The sequence below is a fragment of the Dromaius novaehollandiae genome, chromosome Z (genome assembly GCF_036370855.1).
Source record: "Dromaius novaehollandiae isolate bDroNov1 chromosome Z, bDroNov1.hap1, whole genome shotgun sequence".
Taxonomy (NCBI): domain Eukaryota; kingdom Metazoa; phylum Chordata; class Aves; order Casuariiformes; family Dromaiidae; genus Dromaius; species Dromaius novaehollandiae.
In genome coordinates, this window is record NC_088132.1 from 42,876,040 (window position 1) to 42,888,958 (window position 12,919).

Consider the following 12,919-nt stretch of genomic DNA (forward strand, 5'->3'; position numbering starts at 1 on the left):
TTGTGGAAGTGCCTATTCCTATACAATGTCTCTTCTCTCATTCGTTTGGACAACAGTGGCAGAGGATTCCCTGTTTCACTACAGCTTTTGAAATCTGTCAGGGCTTTGAATTTTACGAAATGTCTACGACTTCCATTCAGACTTTGGTATGGTAATTCCAGTGTATGTAGAGAAAACACTTGGATTTCCAGCCTTATTTGATGACAACTCAGAGACTGTTCTGGCCATCCATTCTTAGTTGCTGTTGAACTAGGTTGCCATGCTAATTTAGACCGAGTTTAATAGCTATTTTCAATTAATATGAACATTCCTTCCTTGAAAGAAAGAACAGTAATATTCTGTTAAAAATGATGATCCAATTCTTTCCGCATAAGTGTATCAGCTTTCTGTATTGGATAGCATCAAGATTCTCATGAAATCTTCTCTAGGACTGAGTTTAGCAAATGATGAAAGCTCAAACATTAATGGCTGACAAGAAAGCAAAAACATGGGCTGAGTATTAGAAATACAGAACTGTTGATTTTTCAAAAGTGACTGCGATTCTGAATTGTGAGTTCAAATTTTGGGTGCCAAACCTTAGACACTGTTAAAGTTCTAATTTTTAAAAGGTGCTTTTTAGAGATTGAGGTCTTCTTAATGTATCTAAACTCAATGCACTCAAAATTTAATCAAATTTTAAAATCTGGACCACTGAACTTTGAGGAGCAGTACACAAGATGTTTATGGACTGACAAAACATTAAAATAATCTGGGAAGATTTCATTAAAGAGAAAAATAATTCTAAATTAAACTACTAACTTACATATATGAAATTTACAATCCCTATGAGACATAACTATTAATATGCAAATGTGATGCAGGATGCTTCTGAAGCTTTAAAAAATCGTGTTGCAGATTTGATAGTACAAGAAATCAGTGACTGGGTAGAGGATATCAAGAGGATGTGTAAAGATACAGAAGTTCTTAGAAAGGACTAATAGTAACAGGTTAAATGATTTCATGTTTTCTGATTTTCTTGGGAGCATATAAATTAATTGAATGCAAAACTTATTTTGATTCATTGTGTCAAATTATGCTTCAAGTTATAATTATGCAATTCCTGATTATAATTATACAGCTCTGAAGATTATCTGGATGTGATGGAGAACGGAATTGACCTGTAGTTTCTGGTTTAACAGTCTTGTTTTTATTATAAAGGAAAGCTCAGGGTCTGAATTCATTGTTATATTGATCATGAGATAAACTATAGATGTGCTTTTCATTAGCACTGTAGAACATCAGTTATTCAGTACACTCTGTTACGTGTAGCAGTCATTCCTTAGTGACTAATTACATCGATGATTCCTGTGATATTTGAAATGCTGATCACTTTGTTCATTGTTTTGATGCAATATGAATAACCTCATGCGCAGACTATATGATGACACTGCATACTGTATGATGTAAACTTTTATCAGCATGGGTTTGGGATGGCTTCAAGGCCAAGTTAATAAGATCGTACTGTAAATATGTCACTCCAGCCAGTAATATACACCTCATCATTATTTATTTGGCATATGCCACATACTTCAGTGAGAGACAATTTTAAAATTTGTTGAAGCCTTTTAAAAATAATTTTAGTTATTTTTTCCATCAGTCAGGCAGCATTATTATCATATGCAAGAAATCTTTTCGGCAGAATAAAATTGTAATTAATGTAAGTTAAACACCTGTAAAATTATTTTTAAAAAATCTCTATATAGTAATATTTCAGCTTTTATTAGGCTTGAAGCAACTGTGGGATATATCATTAGATATATGAGACTCTTTTTTTCTGTTGCTATCTCCCAGTGTCATCACATATTTGACTGTAAATCTGTCCTTGATTTGTTAGTATATGTTCCTTATCTCGCTCTTTAGTTCAGTAATTTATATGTGCAATTTATATGTGGAGTTGGGGAGAAGGCAGCACTTTTCCATGAAAAGCTGTGATGACTGATGGAAATTTGAGAGAGAGGAACAAGGATTCCGCTGGTTGGAATGTTGTAATGGGCAATGTGCAGGTAAGAAAACCAAAGGTACCTGCACAGAGGACTGGTGAAACTGGTGAAATTTCTCACATATGTACGTTTGCTTCTGTTTTTGTTGTGTTTTCTTCTCCTTATTCTTTGTCTCATAACATATTAGGTAGGGGCGACTTGAACTATGTGTGCTTTACTATTATTATTACAATATGAAGGCAAGAGAAGTGACTTAGAGCTCCGGTCTAATTTTTGAAGAACCAGATTTGTCATTCCTTTAGGAATTTAATACTGAAAGACAAAACTTCTGACCAGTCCTCAGGGCTTCAGTGCACATATTTTACCTCTTCTGACACCAACAAAAAGTAATTTATTATGCTGTAAAAGTGTGTTGTAAGCTCGTTATTTTAGGAGCTGTGTGTCCTAATCTTAGCAACTGGCTTCAAAATATGCCAGTAGATACTTAGTGAGTTTGCCATTGTTAGAGACACATGCCACTGCCAGCTTTCTCTTGGCTGACCACAGTTTTGAACATGGCCATAATTACTGCTGTTGTGTTTGGTGTGGATCCTGATGTTACTGAGGTGCGCTGGGTGCGATCTGAGCACGCCTGCTAAACTTAACACCTTGGGACTGGGGTGGGGATCGGCTCTGGGCCTTCATGGGCCGTGGGAGGGGGTCAGGCAGTGTGTTCAGGAGAGACAGTACTGAATCATGCCTGCACAGTTGCTGAGCTGCACCATAAGCAGCCTGTGAACTGCCTGTCTCAAATTTTAGGTGTCTCTAAGGATTTACTCAGCAGTGGGTTTAGACAGGGGTTTTGAGGCTTGCATGTTTTGACCTAAGTTCTGTTTACGTCTTACTTCAGAGATTTAAGTCCTTTTATGGATCGGGTCATAGACTTGGACCTGTAACATGAAGGCTGAGAGCAGACTGGTGCCTCTGTGTGGGGACAAGGGGCTGCGACGACAGCATTGTCAGTCATGGCTTTCTGCCAGTAGAGTCAGTCCCTGACAGCATTGTCAGTCCCAGTTTCCACCGGTCTCTAATTAGAAAGCAGAAATTCAGCTTTGTGCTAGGTCCTGATAAACCCTATTCTGTGGACTAAAGTGATGCACAGGTCTGGGACAGATCCTCCTCTCCCCTCCTCCCAACCCATGAAGATAAATTTCACCTACAGTGAGTGGGAACTCACAAGGACTGAGATAGTGAACACTGGCATTACTCATTTTCTAATGTAAGCTGAAGACCAGCATGTCTCCTGTGTTAAACAAGGAAAGAAAGCTGTCTATTTCTAGTGAATCTGAAGATGAATCAAATGTCATGAGTAAAATAATCAAAGAAAAGGCAAGAATTTTCTACATTTAAAGCAAGGAATTAGGAGAAATTAGTCAGAGATTTCTGATCCACTCTGTATTCTGATGTTCTTTTTTTTTTTCTTTCAGGAGGTGACATTCACTCATACGTTTACACAAATGGAAACATGGCATTCATGAGTCACTGATCTTAATGTGGGATTACGAACAAAAACCTATGCTTCTTGACACCTACCTTCAGGTAAGAAAACAGGCTAGCCAAGCTGGACAGTTTTACTTGCCTTTGAACAAGTGTTAATAGGGTAAGAGATAATGCGTAATCTGATGAAGCAGATATATGGAAAGATATATGTGGAGAAACACAGATCATAGATCATATACTATTTTGGAATTGCTGTGTAATACCAAAGGCCTAGCCAGTGGGCTGCAGGTCAAGCTATAGCATGTGCCTTATTTTGGAAAAAACATTTAACTGTGATGGAAGGACACATGAAGAAGAGAAAACACTCTTGTATGCAAATCTTGCCCAGTCTGTTCAAGAAAGGATGTTTACAAGACTCTTTCGGAGTGGCCAGAAAAAAAGGACTCCTTCATCTACCATCTCCTATGCCTATGAAATTGCAGTGTATCCTCTCTGTGGTCACTCATGTGAGCACTGTGGTGGGCTTAGCTGGTGGTTTCCTTTCTTCTTTATGGTGATTGCTCCTTTGCAATTTCAGTTGAAAGACCACTCCTTGTGCAGTCCCTGGCTCTGAACTAGTCTATGCTTTGGGTGGCAGGAGCCAAAGTGGAAGAAACAAATGAAGCTCTTGACATCTTGCTCTTCCTTGCTCAGTGGAATTGCACCGTTACTCAGATCTTGAATCTTATGGCTATACCTATGTCATATGAGTGGTCTCAGAAAGGACTGTGAACACCATCATTAGGACTGACTTCTCCTTCTAATCCACACGACTGCTGCACAAGTTGCCTACAGACAGCCCATGGACCGCCTGTCTGCTGTAAGGCTGCATACTGAGATATCCAGCAGCACATTAAGCTACAGGACATGTGTGGGCATGTGGCGTCCTTCACAAAGTGGCCTCTGGCTGCAGCTGGGGCTGTACTTCAAAGCCTGCTGTCTGTATGGACTGTGCATTTGGTCTTGAACCTTGCCTTGGGGCATCCTTTACAAATGCAGTACAGATGTATCCTTTGTGCCAGTAGATGGAAGGGAAAGACTTTAGCCACAGAGCAGCAGAAATCTGCTTTGCACACAGCTGTATTTCATATAAACTTATAAATATAGACAGGATTTCATTTGAGACTAGCATATTCTTGGTGAAGGATACTTCAAAACTTGTAGAGGTTGTTTTCTGTTCTGTAAGTGATAGAGTGGAAGGAATAGGAATCTAATATGAAAAGCCCATGCGATGACAATTGCTTAAGATGATCTACAGCTCTTCTGTGGTATAGAAATACATTATTTATACTTCCTTTTTGTTTTTCTCCTTTTTTGTTACAGTGTTCTTAACTGACTCTATCTTGGCCCAGGATCAGTGTTTCTAGTACATCCAGAATTACATATTTGTGGAATTTAAGTACTAAAGATGTACAATTTGTTCTTTATAATTTGGCTGCTCTTGTAATCTTCACTTATAAACCCAGATAAATAAAAGAACACATGCCTGGCTGAAATGCACAACCCTTGCAGTTCTGCCTAATTGCTTCCTCATTGCAGTTCTCTTTCAACCATTTCCCCTCCAGTTTTGTTTCAAGACTGTGAAGACATTTCTACCTGACTTCATGTTTGGCAGATTATTGGAGGCTAGATAAACTTGGTGACCACTCTGAGGGCCGATGAGACAATAGCTATCCAGTTTTTTATATGATGCCAAGCCAAAAACTCTGCCAGAATAAATCTTGTTCCAATTAAGCATTTGCCTAATTTTTTATATGGCGCACATCTGATAAGTCAGCAGAAAAAATGGTTTGATGCATTTGAATTAACATGCACAAAGTGCTTTGAACAGGGAGCCAGGGAGTGATTTGTTTTAGCTCAAATGGCAGGCTTATGCAGGTAGGCTGGCATGCTTATCAGAGAAAGAAAATGCAGAACCAGCAGTTACAGGCACCACCAGCAGTAGGGTATGCCAGCAGTGGGGCTATTTTTGTTTGTAGATATATGGCAACTGTCAAACTCTTCCAAGAAATGTGAGTCATTGTTGTTGGCTCTCAGAGAACATGGTCAATTGGTTTCTTATAGTCTTTAATTATTAATTTTTACTCCAAAGCTTAGAAACTTGAACATGTTGCTTATATATTAGCTTTTTCCATGCAGTAAATAATAAATATCCTACCTACATTTGAAGGAGAATGAAACAGATCTGTTTATTCTATAATATCATGTTCAAGAGTTCGTGCTTTGACCATGCCAGAAGAATTCTGTTTGGATGGTAGCTTCAGAAATGAGCACAGACTATCCAATTTTATCTGAAAGCTGCTTTTTAAAACACAAAAAGTCTAGAGAAGTTTACAAGAGAATGTTAACCTTTAGCCTATGTTTACATTAGGAGTGCTTTACTGGAATATAAAGTTACATGTGTGTATACTAGCACTAGAGCTATAAAGGCAAAGATTTGCACTATATATGTATAGTAAAGCCAGTGTAGCCTCCCTCTCACCTGCCCCCAGGGGAGCAAGCTATTCTGGAGAAAAAAATGTTGCTTTTCCTGTAAGGCCTTTTGTCAGTATAGCTGTTTTGGGTAGGGCTCAGACCTTCATACTCTGCCTGGACAAATTCTCTGTAGTATAAACCTAGATGAGTATTGAGTTTTACTTGTAATATCTGTACTTGGATGGTATTTGCCAGTATCATAGCTCCTTGAGAACTATTCCTCCTAGTTTCCTAGGAAATAAAGGGCTTGATCCTTCGGTATGATCTTCTGGCTCAAATTGCCTTTAGTTGATTTAAAGTGTTTTGTTCAAGCTGATTCATATTCTTAACACCTTTATCTAGTTTATCCCAAATTTTCTAGAAGATTCCTACCACAGATTAGATCATTTTGTGCAGAGGAGCTGCCTACAATATTTCATGAATATTATATGATTCATCATTTGTTTGCTGTTGCATTGGTTGCTATACAATTGCCTGCTAGAATGATCCCTTTGCTAACTGCTTACAATAATCTAAGTCATCACCAACTAGCCATGGCACGTACCAACTTATGTGATATTCTACTTGTGTTGAGTTCTGCGCCATGGTATTGTACAGAGGAGGAGAAATCTAGGTTGAGAGCTGAAATAAAGCTATTTGCGATCAAGAAAAAGGCAATCTCTGAAGAATGCTGGTAGAAGTGAGAGGCTCCTGGAGAGCACATCATACCCAGGGCTCTGGTAAATGCTACATCCAAGGCAAACTAGCTACATTTATCCTAGTAAACAGGCCCAGGGCATTGACTCAGGTGCTGGCCTGCAGTTACCCTTTCTGCTTAGCTGTTAGCACACTCCTTGGCACAACTTTGGCTTTGGCTAATGTTGGCTTTCCTAGACAATTTCTAGGTACAGTTCAGGAGCGCAATCCAGGAATTGTTCCAAGCGCACAGTGTGGCTGAGGCCAGAGTGTTTAGAGGGGAAGGGGAGGACAAAAGAAGAGGAAGAGCGCTGGGTCAATTTATTTAGTAGTTTAGACATAGTACTAGGTTTGTCTGGGAAAGATAGGAGCACAGGCCTTTTATTGCCTTAAGCACTCTGTTTGCTAGTAATGTTTCATTTCTCCTCAGGAGGTCTGACAGTACTTGAGGTACTTGTGGTTTGAGGAAGGTATTTGTATCCACTGTTTATAACTTTCGGACTCACTGCACATGTGATCAACATGGCTGTGTTAGAATTACCTAGAGTAGATCTAGCCTGAGTGGCACTTGGAGCATTGCACTTTCTGTTCAGAGACTGACATCATGGATATATGTGCTGGTAGCATGAGCCAGTCAGTTTGCTGAGCAACCATGGTTGGTGCCTGCTTGAGCCAGTTTTGTGCAAAGGCATCTGTAAGCCATTGCCAGTGTGGCAGGGGTGGGGGTGGCAATATCAGCTCTGTGCTGCTGGTTCTCCTGGCCTGAACTACAAGCTCTGCAAAGTCCTAAAAGCAGGACTCTTCAGGCCTGCCAAGAGCAAGTAGCAAGAACCTGCTTGAAACAGCTATAACCAGGCTCCACACTCAGTGAATCCCTGCTAAGATCTGCAAAACAGCGTAACACAGTTCCTGCACAGCCTCACCCTCCAAGTCTTCATCTTCCTTCTCACCAATGTGTGTATCAACAGTGTGTGCAGCACTTACCTGACATCTGCATCCCAGCGCTAGGGTGCTTATGGCTCTTCTGCAGACTCTAGTGGAGACCTCTTAAATGTGAAAATGTGGGATGTGTGGGCTGCAGATCAGGAGCCCAGTCTGTGAGGAAGTTCTTGTGTTACTCCCCATAATGCATGGCTGCCTGCACCCAGAGTTCCCACTACTAGAGGGAGGCCTAACACTGCCGCTAGCACTGTGTAACTCTGCAAGTCCTAGGCCCACAGCATGATTGGCTGGACACTGGGCAGTGAGAGTGATTCCCATCTACAGTTTTCCTAAACCACACTGACCCTCTCAATCCCTAACACCTCACTTCTCTCGCCAGCCACTCATGGAATCCTCCCTAGCTGTACTGGAGTGGGGTAAGTAAGTTATTTCAGTAAATGCTTTATTTTGTTCTTATTCTTGAGGCAGCAAAATTCAGTTTTGTCTATTCTGCTGAAAAACTGAACTAGCTCTGGTACCTTAGAGAAGCTGGGAGTTATAGATAATGTAGTGTGCTTCGGATTTGATGAAGTTATCTACAATGTCATGCATTTTACTTCCTGATTAGTAAAATTTTGTTAAGAATATATGTTAAAATCAAAGTGAAATAGAAAGTGAGTTTAAACCTGGTTATAAACTCTTATCTCTGTGTAGAAAGTTCTAATTTCATAGCATAATTTAGGATGTACAGGATCTCCGAATGTCATCTAGTTCATCATCTTACTCAAAGCAGGGCTAGCTTCCAGGTAAGATCAGGTTGCTCAGTGCCTGGCCGAGTTGAGGACAAGGAAACTCCAAGGATGGAGATTCCACATTTTCTCAGGGCACCTGTGCCAGTGCTTAACTACTCCCATGGTGAACACTTTTTCCCTTATATCTGGTTAGAACTTCTTATGCTGCAAGCTGAGACCGTTGCCTCTTGTCACTTCATTGTGTCTGTGAGAAGAGTCTGTCTTCATATTCTCTGTAATACCTTTTATTTTAATGGCAAGGTTTCATGACACAGTACATGACTAGTCTGGTTTAATCTAATTGTTTCCAGGATGCGGGTTCTCAGTTATGCAGCTTCAGCTGCATGTTTGTCCAATGTGGTTGTAGTTGCTATATAGCCTTTGCAATTGAATGGATCACAAAACTGCAGTTCAACAGAATGTAATTTAGCTCATGCTGTCTCCAGCCTTAACCAATTTAGGTAATAAATGTTTAAATCAAAAGCATGTTTTAAGTCACTCCAGTGATATCTAATGAGTATTTCCATAAGGCAAATATTGTTTAATAGATGCAGCAGTGAGGTGACTTACTTGAAGTGACTAAAATATTATTTTAAGCTGATACTGCACTGTAGAAAAGTCACTAGTTCAGCACCCATTTGTAATGTGCCTTTGTGCTCTGTCCAGTTGCATTCTCTGTGCTGTTTGGGCTCAGTAAGATCTCAAGAGTAAGTCTGGACAGGAATGGGGCAGGTCTAGGAATTAGCTGCTTTGTTCAGCACTTTCCTTGCAAAACCTGGTGGATGCTAATACGGTACATTTGTAAGGCTTCTTATTCCTTATTGTGTTGTCTGGTTTTCTTAGGGAAAATGTAAGGCTGAAAAGGAGAAATTGGACAGACTGCAGAATATCTTGTGTCAGACCTCTAGAATGCAAAGAATTTGGAATCTGTTTTCCTCACATAGCTTCATATTCGCTCTTCAGAAGAAAAGCATTAGAAAGGAGAGGCTGCTTTTGGTGTTCTGGGGCTATTATCTCCTTTATCGAATATCTGCTGAGGGAGATTATGACAGAACCTCGTACTATTGTAAAAGTCATTTTAATTCCCTTGCAGAGAGAGAGGTGAAAGGGGAGGGGAGAAAAGAGAGGCAGAGAAAGGGAGTCAGTCCTCTTAACAAGTGAAGTTACTAGTCCACTGACAACGCTGCCGTCTTTCCATCAGAACAAAACAAAGCAAGGCATAGTTTCATCTTGTTTCATAGCATGGGATTTGTTAACACTGGGACAATCCTACAGAAACCTACAGCAGTGATAGGTAAATAGTGATGCTGAAAAGGAAGTTTGGCTGTACATGACACACTGTACTCTTCTGACTGTTACAGTACTTAGCTGTGCTCCTAGCAGTCTTCAGTGATCTCTGGTACACGCTGCTTTTATTGGAGTTAGGAGAACATATCACAACATTGCAGTCTTTTCTAGTATTTTAGGAATTTCCAGTACCTCTCCATGAGAAAGGAATTGCTTCAGAGTCTGTGTGTAATGATGAAAACTTCCATGTAGATACATTCTATTGTGTAAATAAAATATTTTTTTAAAAAATTGTAAAATCATGAAATGCAGTTCAGCAAAGATGACTTTTGCATTTATTAGTGTGTTGCTGTACATAGGAGTGAGAAAGAATTGAAGTGAAAAACATCATGATAATTAATCTCCCAATTAAATTATATTCATAGTTCTGATAATGTTTGAAAATTGAAGTGAACCTTTAGACTATGCCTACACTTTAGAATTCTTCTAGAAATTCTTCTAGAAACCCTTAATTCTTTCCTCCAGGAAACTGAAACTGTCTAAGAGCATGACTGACATTTACAAACAGCAAATAATATGATTTCAAAATACAGTCTCCAAGGAGAAGTACACACTTGGATTAATAGGATATTATAATTCTTTCCCAGTGGTTCTGTGCTTTGGCAAGAAATCTCCTTGGATGTTAGTAACCAGCAACTGCAGATGGGCTGGAACAGCTGAAGAGGGAAAGTCTGAAGTGATTTTTACACATAGATGTAAGTCACTCTTCTGTTTTAAACTAATAAGATCTAAAACATCATGGTAACAGATGTCGTTCTTTGAAGCTAAACATTTCAGAAAGGAAATCTCTCTGTCCCTCTCTGTATGTCTATCTATCATGATATTTACAATGCAAAAATATATCTTGTCATCCTGATAAACGTTTTCACTTACAGTAAAATGCTGGTTTCCTTATGGGAAATTTAATACTATTAACAGTGTCAATAATCTTATTGTGCCTGACTGGAGAAAATACTTAAGGGCCTATCAATATGTCTGATAGTCAAAAGAACCATTCTTTCTTTTTGAATTTTGATATCCATACTCATTACTCTTTAGAATCAGAGTTGATACTGAGGATCATGGCTCATCCTTTGGAGAAAAGCTTTTAATTTTTACATGAAAACCAGGGTTTTACAAAATGTGGGCCAAGCTAAAAGGGGCAAAGGAAAGGGATGCTGGAACATATATACCTTAAATAGTCACAGCTTCAGCTTGGGGTGGGTTGCAGAGGAAATTTCCCCCAAAAGCTTTCAAAGGTTCCAAAGATATTTAGCTTTACATTATTTGAGAAGATGACCTCTATTTCGATGACACATAATACATTTCTTTTATAAATGAGCTGCCTTCATTTATCATCAGCACCTAAAACAATCCCCTTCTTCCACTGCCAAATCTAACATATTTTGTGTAGGAACAGATAAAAATGCACTGAGTTTCCAAAAAAAGTTTCTACTCCCCTCAGGTAAAGTAAGTTTAGAGTGGATATTTTAATACCAATGCCTGGTACTAGCATTTAGTAGTGCTTAAAAATGGTAAGTGATTAAACCTATCACAAGATGAAGTTTCTCACTTGCCATTTTAGACATTAATCAGAAACATTAATCAGAACTATGATCTTAATTTTCTCAATTTATTCTGGAGCTTGAGAACAGAGCCTGTGTTTGCTAAAGATGGAAAAAGAACCTGGAAATAATAACCCCAAAGCACACATGGATTCTTTATTTCTTGGCAAAATGGATATTTAAAAGATGAGGGTTTTATTTTTTATTTTAAACAATATCAAAATTCAGCATACTTGAGAAGAATGACTATGTCTTAAAACCGAGACCTGGGAAAATTAATTTCATGTAGTGGCATGAAAAACAGATGTGAACTATCACAGGCTTTTATCCTATTTACATTCACTGTAGCATTCATCAGTGAGAACTGCCTAAGTGGAGTAAGATATTTTTGAGGAGTCCCCACAGCTAGCGTTAATTTACTGTTCCTGTTTTCAACCCAAGTATTTAATTGATGGGTGGATTCTTAAGAACTGCCAGTAGGATGAGAGATGCCCTAAGTAAGTTGCATGCTTTGAGGCAATTTCGTTTGTTAACAGAACAATGAGTTCAAGTTTTGTGTCTCTGAATATAGGAGAAGCAAAAAGAACCCAGAAACATCTATGAAGTAACATTCATTTTCTTTTAAGGGTTTTTCTTTTTTTTCTCCTGTATATACCTTCTAGGCACGGGGTTGGCATGCATTTCCCCTGTTCCATTTAGGCATTTCCAAATGTCCATAGCTTCTAACAGTCCTTGCCTGCCCACGACATTTGCACTCAGTCTCCTGAAAAGTACAGTGGGTCACAGGTCTTAAGATCTGCCATGCTAATTTATGGGTTAGGTGGTAACACTTCCTCTTCTGATATTGAGAGACAAAGAGTTGTGTTGTCTAGTGTTTTCTCCTTTGTTTATGTGGAATGAAGGGTACTTACCCATCAACTTTTAGCAGAACTATGGCAAAAGACCACTTCTAAGTCCTTCCATCATGAAGCTAAAATGCCATAAGACCTACTGTATTGGAGCACACTAATGATCCACCTTTTGGACTAAAAAACTTCCACTGGAGACTGAGGCCCCCATCTCTTTCCCAATCGTCCCAAGTTGTGTATAACTGTCTCTGAGTCATTCCAGTGGGAGTCTGTCAGTGTCATGTGTCCCAATACATTCTCCTCCACTCCTATGATGATCTCTTTCTGAGAGATGCCCACATTTTTAATCCTGGCAGACAGCCCATTCTTTGGTTGTCTGCATCTGCTCTGGGGACAGACCCATGAATTTTTCTTAAGGAGTCATATAAACCTGCTTCTTCTGCTCTTAGTATGAAATTCCTCCCCTGCATGTTCTTCCTTCTGTTTGCAGATCATTCTGTGTTTGGTCTTCTCTTTCATGATTTTCTGTCTATCATCCTTATGCCACCTTCAGTTTAATCCTTTCCTAGTTTCATTGTTTCTTCCTCTCTTCTTGGGGATGAGCTGCATCTTAGTTCTCATTTTTTGTTTCTGCCCATCTCTCCTTAGTGCAGCCATTCTCCGCCTCAACAACAGCTTTCCTCTGATAGCTTTCTTCCTCTCTTTTCTCTGTAGTTACATTCTTCCAGTGGTAATCTTTCTAGCCCAGGGTATTATAGCAGGTATCCCTCAGTCTTAGGTTATCTGCACTTTTTCTGCTCCATTGCTGTGACAAGTGCCTA

At 39.3% G+C, this 12,919-nt stretch overlaps 1 long non-coding RNA gene across 2 annotated transcripts in view; it reads left to right on the forward strand.

Moving 5' to 3' along the window:
* Window positions 1-10,401, forward strand: part of LOC135325037 (uncharacterized) — a 46,810-nt gene extending 36,409 nt beyond the window's left edge. Inside the window, exons 4-5 of one of the 2 annotated variants that reach the window (XR_010386255.1) lie at window positions 3,446-3,557; window positions 10,294-10,401. This is a non-coding gene — a long non-coding RNA (uncharacterized LOC135325037). Of the gene's footprint in view, window positions 1-3,445; window positions 3,558-4,035; window positions 4,788-10,293 lie in introns of those variants that run through there. The other variant, XR_010386256.1, reaches the window with a different exon arrangement.
* Window positions 10,402-12,919: the final 2,518 nt, after the last annotated feature.